The sequence below is a fragment of the Pseudophryne corroboree genome, chromosome 8 (assembly GCF_028390025.1).
Source record: "Pseudophryne corroboree isolate aPseCor3 chromosome 8, aPseCor3.hap2, whole genome shotgun sequence".
NCBI classification, from domain to species: Eukaryota; Metazoa; Chordata; class Amphibia; order Anura; family Myobatrachidae; genus Pseudophryne; species Pseudophryne corroboree.
The window spans coordinates 170,031,295-170,045,109 of NC_086451.1; the positions used below are offsets into that span (position 1 = coordinate 170,031,295).

Below are 13,815 nucleotides of genomic sequence, written 5' to 3' on the forward strand. Positions count from 1 at the left end.
AACAGGTCCCACTGGAACACTCTGGCATGGAACCTGCCAAACTGAATGGCCTCGTAGGCCGCAACCATCTTCCCCAGCAACAGAATGCATTGATGGATCAACACTCTTGCTGGTTTTAGAATTTGTTTGACCAGACTCTGGATCTCCATAGCCTTTCCACTGGAAGAAAGCCTCTTCTGTGTCCAGTATGACTCCCAAAAACAACAACCGCGTCATTGGGACCAACTGCGATTTTGGCAAGTTTAGGAGCCAACCATGTTGTTGAAGAACTGTCAGGGAGAGTAGATGTTTTGCACCAACTGGTCCCTGGATCTCGCCTTTATCAGGAGTTCATCCAAGTACGGGATAATTGTGACTCCTTGCTTGCGAAGGAGAACCATCATTTCCGCCATCACCCTGGTGAAAATCCTCGGAGCCGTGGACAGACCAAACGGCAACGTCTGAAATTGGTAATGACAATCCTGAATTGCAAACCTCAGGTAGCTTTATGCAGTGGCTAAATGGGAACATGTAATTAGGCATCCTTATGTCTACCAAAACCATGAAATCTCCTTCCTCCGGACTGGAGATCCCTACCCTGAGAGATTCCATCTTGAAATTGAATTTCTTTAGGTAGAAATTGAGGGATTTCAGATTGGTCTGACTGAGCCGTCCGGCATCGGGACCACGAAGAGGCTTGAAAAAAAACCTTCTCCCTGCTGACTAAGGCCGAATGGAACAATCCCCAGTTTGTACTCTTGTGACACTATTTGTAAAACCCACGAGTCCAGGTCTAAATTAATCCAGAACTGACTGAAGTGTTTTAGACGTGCCCCCACTGGTGCGGGCTCCTGCAAGAAAGCCCTAGCGTCATGCAGTGGATTTGGCAGAAGCAGAGGACGATCTCTGCTCCTGTGATCTTGAAGAGGCTACAGACCTCTTCCCTCTTTTCCTTCCTCTACCTGCAAAGAAAGGGGAATCTTTAACTTCTTGCATATCTATTGGGCCAAAATGACTGCGTTAGACAATGATGCGTCTTCATCCGTTGAGAGGGAACATAGGGCAAGAAGGTTGACTTACCTGCGGGAGCTGCCGAGATCAAATTAACTAGGCCGTCACCAAACAAGGCTTCACCTTCATAGGGAAGAGACTCCCTTTCTTCTTGGAGTCAGCATCAGCATTCCCTTGGTGAATCCACAATGCCCTCCTATCCGAGACTGCCATGAAATTTGCCCGTGAACTCAAGAGTCCTATATCCCTTGCAGTCGTAAGTATGCTGCAGTGTCCTTGATATGATCCAACGTAAGGAGTATCCCATCTCTCCAAGATATCTATATCGGATGACGAGGTATTCGACCAATTCTTGAATACTACTACTCACCCATGCGCATGTAATGGCAGGTCTAAGTAATGTACCCGTGGTTACATAACTAGAAATAATGTAGCTTCCTGCATACGATCCGCTGGATTTGTGACAGGGCCCCGTGCAGAAGAGGGGGTGACTCCCACTTTATTCATTTCCTGCTGCGGACAGAATAAACAACCGGAAACCTTTTGGGGATTTGAAACCATCTTGTCGAGCTGGCCCAGACTTTCTCAAACAGAGATGGAGGAACATTACATCAGCTTTCATTATATATCTATATATACATACATATATACCCCTTTGTCAGGAACAGCAGGGTCCTCAGTGATGTTAATATGTCCTTAATATCCACAATCATGTACTGAATGCTCCTTGCCAATATTGGATCTAATCAGGAAATATTATGGCCGACATAGGAATCAGTATCCGAGTCAGTATCGATGTGTAGTAACATTTTTGCGGGCCTGAGTGAAAAGAAGCATAGCCATGAACATCACATCTTTTCTCTACGTCTGTGTCTGGGACACAGATTTATCCAACCTCACTCTGATATTACTGAAACTTTCACCCAGTCAGTTATTGGTGGTGCCAACAGGGCCACCATCATATGTCTGCATTCCTAATATAGTTTCCTCTTGGGAAAAACATTCAGCCACCGACATGTTGACACACATGTACCAAGTACCCACAGACACATCGGCTTATGGGGGATAGACCTACAGTAAATCTGTCAGAGGGACAGAGAGGATTTTTCAGCTCACAATCCAGCGCCAAAAGTACACAGTCTGGGAAATAATAAACTCTATAGTGATAGACTTGTTACGCTCTATAGATGTGCTGGTGAGGTGAGGAAGAAGCCCCGCCGATGTAATGGCACGCTTCTGTCCCGCTCAGAAACAAATAATTAATTACGCTGCACCCTGCACCCTGCAGTGCCTGTGTTTGTGTGGGAGCATGGCGCACAGCATTCCGCTCGCTGCGTGGTACCTCAGAATGCCGTCACTGGAGAAGAAGTCTTCTGTTCTTCTGCTACTCGCCTGTCTTCTGACTTCTGGCTCTGTAAGGGGGTGATGGCAGGCTACGGGAGTGGGCATCTAGGCGTACCTAGCGATCAGCACCCTCAGGAGCTAATGGTGTCCTGTCAGCCAGAAGCAGAGCCATTGAACTCACTAGAAGTTGGTCATACTTCTCTCCCCTAAGTTCCACGAAGCAGGGAGACTGTTGCCAGCAGCCTCCCTGAAAATAAGAAAAACTAACATAAGTCTTTTCAGAGAAACTCAGTAGAGCTCCCCTGTAGTGCATCCAGTCTCACTGGGCACAATTCTAAAACTGGAGTCTGGAGGAGGGCAGAGCCGAAACTAGGGAGGGGCTAGGGGGGGATTGTGACCCGGGCGCGGGATTTGATAGGGCGCTGGGATCAGCTGGGTCTGACACAGCAGAGAATCTATTGAAGAAAAATGGGATTTGTAGTCATGTGTGCTACTGCTTAGACTTTATGCAGTAGCATAGAGACTACAAATCCCATGAGGCATTGCAGAAAGCTGGCCACGGCTGCTGGAGCTAGGGAGTTAGGGTAACGTCTAGTTTCCCTTCCTAAGCAGCGGCGGCAAGCCCAAAAAAGTATACTGCCCGCCCGCACGAGCTACGAATGTGGTCAGCTACTGACCTTTTTCTGGCCCCACACAGCATTGCATTCAGCCCGACAGCACAGTGATGGATGGAAGCAGGACAGCGAGAGACGGAGGTAAAACACACACACATATTCACTGTGACTGGTGTTAACCCCTGCAGCTCATTCAAACTACTGCTCATTTTCACCACTGTGACAGCTACAGATATACAGATATATACAGATATATATATATATATATATATAATAAAATAGAAAAATAAAAATAAAAAAAATAAGAAACAAACAAATTCAACACAGATATCCCTCAGACCAGCAGACACCAGTAATACACACATGATAGATATATATATAGATATATAGATATATATATATATATATATATATATATATACACACACACACACACACACACACACACACACACACACACACGTACACAGCCACATATATATATATATATATATATATATATATATATATAATTTATTTATTTATTTGGGGGGGGGGGGCGCAAAAATTTCTGTCTTGCCCCGGGTGCCGTTAGTCTTAGTTTCGGCCCTGAGGAGGGGCATAGAGGGAGGAGACAGTTCACACCCTTTGAAAGTCTTAAAGTGCCCATGTCTCCTGCGGATCCCGTCTATACCCCATGGTTCTTAATGTGATCCCAGCATCCTCTAGGATGTATGAGAAAACAAATAACGCACACACGAGGAGGAGAGAACAAAGGAAGCTATAAGGAGGGGAGGTGAGGGGGGGGGGGAAGGTAAGGTAGTAAAGGGATATTGGATAAACTACAACCTTATACATATTCATTAATGTACCAGTAGTTAGAAGTAGAAGAGCTCTAACAGAAACCACAAAGCTTATCTAAAGCCACACCACACTGGATATGCCCAATCTCATTTGATCTTTGAAGCAAAGCAGTATTGGACTTTGTTACTACCAAGCAGTCTCCCATCCATGTATTATCAGATTATTTAGGTGTTTTTAAACTACCAACACCCTTTTCTTGGTACTGTACATTTAATTTTTACACATATTCTTTTATGTACCAGAAGTTAGAAGTAGAAGAGCTCTAACAGAAACCACGAGCTCATCTACAGCCACAGCACACTGGATTTGCCCAATCTCTCCTGATCATGGAAGCTGAGCAGTGTTGGTCCTGGTTTTAGTACTTGGATAAGAGACCACCAGGAAATACCAGGAGCTGTGTGTATTTTTACAATACCAACACCGTTCTCTTGATGCATTCCATTTTGAAACATTGGGGCAGATCTATTAAGCCTGGTGAACTGATAAAGTAAAAAAATACAAAAGAATATAACCAGGCGCTAATACATCATCACCATATTCTGGTGATCAAATTACTGGTATTAAAAATTATGTACAAATAATACTGCAATTAATGTATACTTTAGCTGCAGGAGAGAGCTTGACTTGGGGTAAATCAAGTAAAAAAGAACCGGCACTTTAACGTCTCCGGTAACACTGGAACACTGAACTAATCTCCTCTTGCGCTATAAATAGTATGATATGGCTCAAAGTTCAATAAAAACAAATAAATAATTTCATATATTCTATATTTTTTATTACATATAAATATATATATATATATATATATATATATATATGTATATATATATATGTATATATATATATATATATATATATATACTTTACAATAAACTATTAGACCGGTCAAATAAAATCACTAACAATATATTTGCATAGCTATAGGAGGTGGATCTTAGATAAACTCTGTGCACAGAGAAATTTTCAAAAATAAAAATCAGTCCATATATTGGATTAAAAAATCAATTTACCAGCTGTAATTCGCTCCCATGTAGTAGATAACATATTTATAAGTTGTTATATATTGGAATTCCTCAATATGCTGCCACTTGGCAAAGGAGATGATATTGTGCAAAATAACCGCTCCACACAGGAGCCTTACGTGTAGCTTGCACCAGTTGTTATAACACGGGAGAGTCCAATGACAGAAGAGACGGTCTCAGGCTGCGGGAACGGCGCTTCACTGGCGCCTGCTGTGCTGAATAATTACCCGACTTCCAAGCTCTATGAGTCCACGCCTCCAAGTGCCGTATGCAGACACCACAGTCACGGTTGTGTTCTCCCGATCTCCGTTTAGTCCACGGATATTACCGCTAGATGATGGTATATTTTGGGGGTGCAAATAAGGCTGGTATAAGGGTCCAATGACTCTCCCGTGTTATAACAACTGGTGCAAGCTACACGTAAGGCTCCAGTGTGGAGCGGTTATTTTGCACAATATCATCTCCTTTGCCAAGTGGCAGCATATTGAGGAATTCCAATATATAACAACTTATAAATATGTTATCTACTACATGGGTGCGAATTACAGCTGGTAAATTGATTTTTTAATCCAATATATGGACTGATTTTTATTTTTGAAAATTTCTCTGTGCACAGAGTTTATCTAAGATCCACCTCCTATAGCTATGCAAATATATTGTTAGTGATTTTATTTGACCGGTCTAATAGTTTATTGTAAAGTATATATATTTATATGTAATAAAAAATATAGAATATATGAAATTATTTATTTGTTTTTATTGAACTTTGAGCCATATCATACTATTTATAGTGCAAGAGGAGATTAGTTCAGTGAACTGATAAAGTGCAAGGTGATAAAGTACAAGCCAGTCTGCTCCTAACTGTCATTTTTCAAACCCAGCCTGTGACATGGCAATTAGGAGCTGATTGGCTGGTACTTTATCACCATGCAAATTATCATTTCACCAGGTTTAATAAATCGTCCGCTTATTCATTTATGTACGAGTAGTTAGAAGTAGAAGAACTCTAACAGAAACCACTAAGCTCATCTACAGCCACACCACACTGTATATGCCCAATATCACCTGATTTTAGGCCTGGTTTGTTCTTGGATGTGAGACCACCTGGGAATACCAGGTGCTGTAGGTAGTTTTATACTACCAACACCGTTCTCTTGATGCATTCTATTTTGAAACTTATTCATTGATGTTGAAGTTAGAAACGGCAAAAATCATCTACAGCCGCATCACACTGGATATGTCCAATCTCATCTGATGATGGAAGCTAAGCAGTGTTGTGCCTGGTTTGTTTTTGGATTTCAAGTCCTGCCTTCTGGTTTGGCCACGGCACCTTGGATATTCACCAAGGTCATGGCCGTGATGACGACCCTTCACCATCAGAGAATCAGGATCCTGCCAAATCTGGACGACTTGCTGATCCTGGTGAACTCCCAAGAGGTTCTCCACAGTTATCTGGAACTGGCGGTCCAATTCCTACAAGTCCACGGGTGGCTCATCAACTGAAAAAAGTCCTCGCTGGTCCCTGCTCGGAACATGGTGCACCTAGGGGCACTGCTGGACACACACAGCCAACAATTGTTTCTGTCTCCAGAGAAAGTCCTGAAAATTCAGGACAGTATCTTTCTCTCTCGCCCAAGAGTGTTGATACACACGGCGATGCAAGTACTAGACCTCATGGTGTCGGCTTTCGATATGGTAGAGTACGCTCAATTTCATTACCGCCCTCTGCAGAGGTTAATCCTCTCCAAGTGGGACGGCCTGCCTCATCGGATAATGTCTCAAATGATCTCCTTGACTCCGGAGGTTCGTCTGACACTGAGCTGGTGGCTACAGGACCAACAGTTGAGCAGGGGCCATCCCTTCTGGATCTCCAACTGTGTCCTCCTGACAATGGATGCCAGTCTTTTGGGCTGGGCCACGGTGTTGGAGCAACACTTTCTCCAGGGTCGGTGAACCAGGAAGGAATCTCTCCTCCTGATATACATTCTGGAATTGCAGGCAGTGTTCAATTAATTGACACTGGCCCTGCCTCTAGTACAGAACAGGCCTGTTCAAGTACAATCTGACAATGCCACCACAGTAGTGTACACAAATCATCAAGGCGGCACTCGAAACTGCATGGCAAAGCTGGAAGTATCAAAAATCCTCCGTTGGGTAGAATGTCATCTGACAGCAATATCGGCAGTGTTCATTCCCGGAGTCCTCAACTGGGAAGCGGATTTCCTCAGTCGTCAGGACGTTCACGCTGGAGAGTGGAGAGGCCGCAGCAGAAATGTCTGCACTGGTGTCAGTAGGTGACTGAGGCAGGGATGACTGGGAGATAGTGGGTGACTGAGGCCGGGGTGACTGGGAGATAGTGGGTGACAGGGAGATAGTGGGTTACTGAGGGAGGGGTGATAGGAAGGGGTTGGGTAAGTATGGGAAGAAAGTGGGTGACAGGGATAATAAATGACTAAGGCAGGGGTGACAGGGAGATAGTGGATGATTGTGGCAGGGGTGACAGGGACAGTAAGAGACTGAGGCAGGGGTGACAGGGATAGTGGGTGACTGAGGCAGGGGTGACAGGGATAGTGGGTGACTGAGGCAGGGTTGACAGGGATAGTGGGTGACTGAAGCAGGGGTGATAGGATGACAGTGGGTGACTAAAGCAGGGGTGACTGGTATAGTGGGTGACTGAGGCAGGGATCGCAGGTATAGTGGTTGACTGAGGCAGCGGTGACTGGGAGATAGTGGGTAACTGAGGCAGGGGTGACAGGGAAAGTGTGTGACTCAGGCAGGGGTGACAGGGAGATAGTGGGCAGCATATCTCTGCCTCACTGCAGCAGCACATCCCTGCCTCGCTGACAGCAGCACATCCCTGCCTCGCTGACAGCAGCACATCCCTGCCTCGCTGACAGCAGCACATCCCTGCCTCGCTGACAGCAGCACATCTCTGCCTCGCTGACAGCAGCACAGCACTGCTTCGCTGACAGCAGCACAGCACTGCTTCGCTGACAGCAGCACATCACTGCTTCACTACCAGCAGCACATCCCTGCCTCACTGGCAGCAGCACATCCCTGCCTTACTGACAGCTGTATATAGGGCCTAATTCAGACCTGTTCCCTGCTGTGCATATTCACACAACAGGAGATCAGGTCTGAAGTGCGTGTGTGCTGGTGCCGCAGTGCACCGGCACATGCCAGAGATGCGATCAGCATCTCTGCCCAGTGAGCGCCTCTGCCTGATTGACAGGCATAGGCGGTCACTGGGCAGGAGGAGTCGGGCCAGCGGCGTTGTGCCGCCATTTTGGGGGCACAGTCCGGACAACGCAGACATGACCGGACCGTATGGGGGCGGGCCGTGACGGCTGCGTGACCCGGACAGCAACGGGCCTTATTTACTAAAATCTCAGATAAATTTTATGGCATTTATGTGCAGTCTAGTTTGCACAGTTGATAGAGTGTTGATCTTGCACTATCAATGTAAGCCTCACATAGGTTTGATACACATGTAAGTTTGTTTTTATTTTACTACATTGTGGTTTGTGGCTCTATACCATGTAATGCATGTCTTTTAACAGTAGTCAAGTCTTCCAATGTGCTTGTTAGTGAAACCCAATAGATAGCTTTATTTTATTTTGTTTCTTCAAATATTGAATGCATATGTCTTATAACTTTTTTTTTTTTTTTAATATATACATTTTTATTATAAGATTTTCAATGACACAAAACCATCCAAGTTGCAGATTATGGATTGTGAAAGACAAATCAACCATATAAACAATTTAAGCTATTTAAATTGCATGCAGGTAGTAGAATATCAAACTCCTTGGATGAGAGTTGGTCGTAATAAACTAGGATAGAAAAGAATACAGTAGAAAATAAGATTTTAAACCTACCGGTAAATCTTTTTCTCGTAGTCCGTAGAGGATGCTGGGGACTCCGTAAGGACCATGGGGATAGACTGGCTCCACAAGAGACATGGGCACTTTAAGAAAGACTTTAGTTCTGGGTGTGCACTGGCTCCTCCCTCTATGCCACAGTTAGAGAAACTGTGCCCAGAGGAGACGGACAGTATGAGGAAAGGATTTTGTTAATCCAGGGCAAGATTCATACCAGCCACACCAATCACACCGTATAACTTGTGATAAACTACCCAGTTATCAGTATGAAAAAACAACATAGCATCAGTGCAGGACCGATGCAACTATAACATAACCCTTATTGAAGCAATAACTATATACAAATATTGCAGAAGTAGTCCGCACTTGGGACGGGCGCCCAGCATCCTCTACGGACTACGAGAAAAAGATTTACCGGTAGGTTTAAAATCTTATTTTCTCTAACGTCCTAGAGGATGCTGGGGACTCCGTAAGGACCATGGGGATTATACCAATGCTCCAAAACGGGCGGGAGAGTGCGGATGACTCTGCAGCACCGATTGAGCAAACATGAGTTCCTCCTCAGCCAGGGTATCAAACTTATAGTATTTTGCAAAGGTGTTTGAACCCGACCAAGTAGCAGCTTGACACAGCTGTAGTGCCGAGACCCCTCGGGCAGCCGCCCAAGAAGAGCCCACTTTCCTCGTGGAATGGGCCTTGACCGATTTCAGTAACTGCAATCCAGCCATAGAATGCGCTTGCTGAATCGTGTTACAAATCCGGCGAGCAATAGCCTGCTTTGAAGCAGGGGCACCAATCTTGTTGGTTGCATACAGGACAAACAGCGCTTCAGTTTTCCTGACTCTAGCCGTCCTGGCCACGTAAATTTTCAAAGCCCTGACCACATCAAGTAACTCGGAATCCTCCAAGTCACGCGTAGCCACAGGCACCACAATAGGTTGGTTCATATGAAAAGATGAGACCACTTTTGGTAGGAATTGAGGACGGGTCCGCAATTACGCTCTATCCACATGGAATACCAAATATGGGCTTTTATGTGACAAAGCCGCTAATTCCGACACTCGCCTAGCCGAAGCCAAGGTTAATAACATGACCACCTTCCACGTGAGATAATTTAACTCCACTGTTTTAAGTGGTTCAAACCAGTGTGATTTTAGAAAACTGAACACCACGTTAAGGTCCCAAGGTGCCACCGGAGGCACAAAAGGAGGCTGAATATGCAGCACTCCTTTTACAAAAGTCTGAACTTCTGGAGGAGAAGCCAATTCTTTTTGAAAGAAAATGGATAAGGCCGAAATCTGGACCTTAATAGAGCCTAATTGTAGGCCCAAATTCACTCCAGTTTGTAGGAAGTGAAGGAAACGGCCCAGATGGAATTCTTCCGTAGGAGCATTCCTGGCCTCACACCAAGAAACATAATTTTGCCATATACGGTGTAATGTTTTAACGTTACATCCTTCCTAGCCTTTATCAGCGTAGGGATGACCTCAACCGGAATGCTAGGATCCGGCATTCAACCGCCATGCCGTCAAACGCAGCCGCGGTAAGTCTTGGAACAGACAGGGCCCCTGATGCAACAGGTCCTGTCTTAGAGGGAGAGGCCACAGATCTTCTGTGAGCATTTCCTGCAGATCCGGATACCAGGTCCTCCGTGGCCAATCTGGAACAATGAGGATTGTTCTCACTTTTCTTTGTCTTATTATCCTCAACACCTTGGGTATGAGAGGAAGAGGAGGAAATACATAGACCGACCGGAACACCCACGGTGTCACTAGGGCGGCTACAGCTACTGCCTGAGGGTCTCTTGACCTTGCGCAATACCTCTGTAGCTTTTTGTTGAGCAGGGACGGCATCATGTCTATCTGTGGCAGTTCCCACCGACTTGTAATTTGTGCAAAGACTTCCTGATGAAGTCCCCACTCTCCCGGATGTAGGTCGTGTCTGCTGAGGAAGTCTGCTTCCTAGTTGTCCACTCCCGGAATGAACACTGCTGACAGTGCGCTTGCGTTATTCTCCACCCAGCGAAGAATTCTGGTGGCTTGTGCCATCGCCACTCTGCTCCTTGTGCCGCCTTGGCGGTTTACATGAGCCACTGCGGTGACGTCTGACTGGATCAGAACCGGTTGGTCGCAAAGTAAGGTCTCCGCTTGACGTAGGGCATTGTATATGTTGATGTGAAGACAAGTCTCTTGACTTGACCAAAGACCTTGGAAATTTCTTCCCTGTGTGACTGCTCCCCAACCTTGGAGGCTTGCGTCTGTGGTCACCAGGATCCAGCCCTGAATGCTGAATCTGCGTCCCTCGAGAAGGTGAGCACTCTGCAGCCACCACAGGAGTGATACCCTGACCCTGGGGGACAGGGTGATCAACCAATGCATCTGTAAATGTGACCCGGACCACTTGTCCAGTAGGTCCCATTGGAAAGTCCTCGCATGGAACCTGCCGAATGGAATGGCCTCGTATGATGCCACCATCTTTCCCAGGACTCGAGTGCAGTGATGCACTGACACAAGTTTTGGTTTCAATAGGTTCCTGACAAGAGTCATGAGTTCCTGGGCCTTTTCTATCAGGAGATAAACCATTCTTCTGGTCCGTGTCCAGAATCATGCCCAAAAAAGACAGACGAGTAGTAGGAATCAACTGCGACTTTGGGATATTGAGAATCCAGCCGTGTTGCTGTAACACTTTCAGTGAAAGTGATACGCTGTTCAGCAACTGCTCTCTTGATCTCGCTTTTATGAGATCGCCCAAGTATGGGATAATTGTGACACCTTGCTTGCACAGGAGCACCATCATTTCCGCCATTACCTTGGTGAAAATTCTCAGGGCCATGGAGAGACCAAACAGCAACGTCTGAAATTGGCAATGACAGTCCTGTACCGCAAATCTGAGGTACGCCTGATGAGGTGGATAAATGGGGACATGAAGGTATGCATCCTGTACACAAATGCGGACAACAGGTGTCAAGCCGTGTGTTGCCTTTGTCAAGCTGTAATAAGTAGGGGTAAGGACGTTAACCACCTCAGAACATCCTCCCTTATACGACACCTGCAGCGCATTCATCATAAGTCAGTGACAAGTTCAAAAACTTTGGATGACAGCGGAAGCAGTCCACTGACCACTAAATCCCTTCCTCTTGTAACCAAGCTCCTGCAAACCACACCAACTCCCTCAGTGTCAATTTCCTCCTTAGACAGGAGAGCCAATAGTCCTGCAGGCCATGTCACTGGCAAGTCTGACGAGTCCTCTCCTGCCTGGGATTCCTCCGATGCATCCTTGAGTGTAACGCCTACTGCTGCTGTTGATGCTGCTGGGAGTCGATCGTCATCCCAGAGGGGAAGTCGGAAGACCACTTGTACTACTTCCAGTAAGCAATTGACTGTCCAACAGTCCTTTGCGAGGAAGATGAAATATCACAGCAGTCATCCTGCTGCAAAGCGGATAACTCAGGTCTTGTCAGCCTGGGTGGTGAGAAACGTGGTTCCGGTATCCATCGTTAATTTAGAGGCAACTAGAGACTTGATTGAGGTACTGTGTCCCCGGTACCAAATACCCTCTAGGTTCCATTTCTCTAGGCAGGCGATACCGAAAATGTACACAGACCTCAGAAAAAGAGTCACCAGTGTCCTAAAAAATGCAGTTGTACCCAATGTCCACTTGTCTGTGGTTAAGTGGAGCAGGGCAGACTCAGGACTATATGACTGTGACAGCCCACTGGGTAGATGTATTGCCCCCCGCAGCAAGAACAGCAGCGGCGGCACCAGTAGCAGCATCTCGCAATTGCCAACTCGTTCCTAGGCAGGCTACGCTTTGTATCACCGCTTTCCATAAGAGGCACACAGCTGACAACCTCTTACGGAAACTGAGGAACATCATCGCAGAATGGCTTACCCCAATTGGACTCTCCTGGGGATTTGTGACATCGGACAACGCCACCAATATTGTGCGTGCATTACATCTGGGCAAATTCCAGCACGTCCCATGTTTTGCACATACATTTAATTTGGTGGTGCAGAATTATTTAAAAAACGACAGGGGCGTGCAAGAGATGCTGTCGGTGGCCCGAAGAATTGCGGGCCACTTTCTGCCTTCAGCCACCGCATGTCGAAGACTGGAGCACCACCAAACATTCCTGAACCTGTCCTGCCATCATCTGAAGCAAGAGGTGGTAACGAGGTGGAATTCAACCATCTATATGCTTCAGAGGATGGAGGAGCAGCAAAAGGCCATTCAAGCCTATACATCTGCCCACTAAATAGGCAAAGGAGGGGGAATGCACCTGACTCAAGCGCAGTGGAGAATGATTTCAACGTTGTGCAAGGTTCTGCAACCCTTTGAACTTGCCACACGTGAAGTCGGTTCAGACACTGCCAGCCTGAGTCAGGTCATTCCCCTCATCAGGCTTTTGCAGAAGAAGCTGGAGACATTGAAGGAGGAGCTAAAACAGAGCGATTCCACTAGGCATGTGGGACTTGTGGATGGAGCCCTTAATTCACTTAACCAGGATTCAATCTGTTGAAATCAGAGCACTACATTTTGGCCACCGTGCTCGATCCTAGATTTAAAACCTACATTGTATCTCTCTTTCCGGCAGACACAAGTCTGCAGAGGTTCAAAGACCTGCTGGTGAGAAAATTGTCAAGTCAAGCGGAACGTGACCCGTCAACAGCTCCTCCTTCACATTCTCCCGCAACTTAGGGTGCGAGGAAAAGGCTAAGAATTCCGAGCCCACCCGCTGGCGGTGATGCAGGGCAGTCTGGAGTGAGTGCTGACATCTGGTCCGGACTGAAGGACCTGGCAACGATTACTGACATGTCGTCTACTGTCACTGCATATGATTCTGTCACCTTTGAAAGAATGGTGGAGAATTATATGAGTGACTGCATCCAGGTAGGCACGTCAGTATGTATACTGGCAGGAAAAAGAGGCAATTTGGAGGCCCTTGCACAAACTGGCTTTATTCTACCTAAGTTGCCCTCCCTCCAGTGTGTACTCCAAAAGAGTGTTTAGTGCAGCCGCTCACCTTGTCAGCAATCGGCGTACGAGGTTACTTCCAGAAAATGTGGAGAAGATGATGATCATCAAAATGAATTATAATCAATTCCTCCGTGGAGACATTCA

At 46.2% G+C, this 13,815-nt stretch overlaps 1 long non-coding RNA gene across 1 annotated transcript in view; it reads left to right on the plus strand.

Moving 5' to 3' along the window:
• Positions 1-13,815, plus strand: part of LOC134947585 (uncharacterized) — a 254,924-nt gene that overhangs the window by 186,286 nt on the left and 54,823 nt on the right. The gene's annotated exons all lie outside the window — the stretch shown is intronic.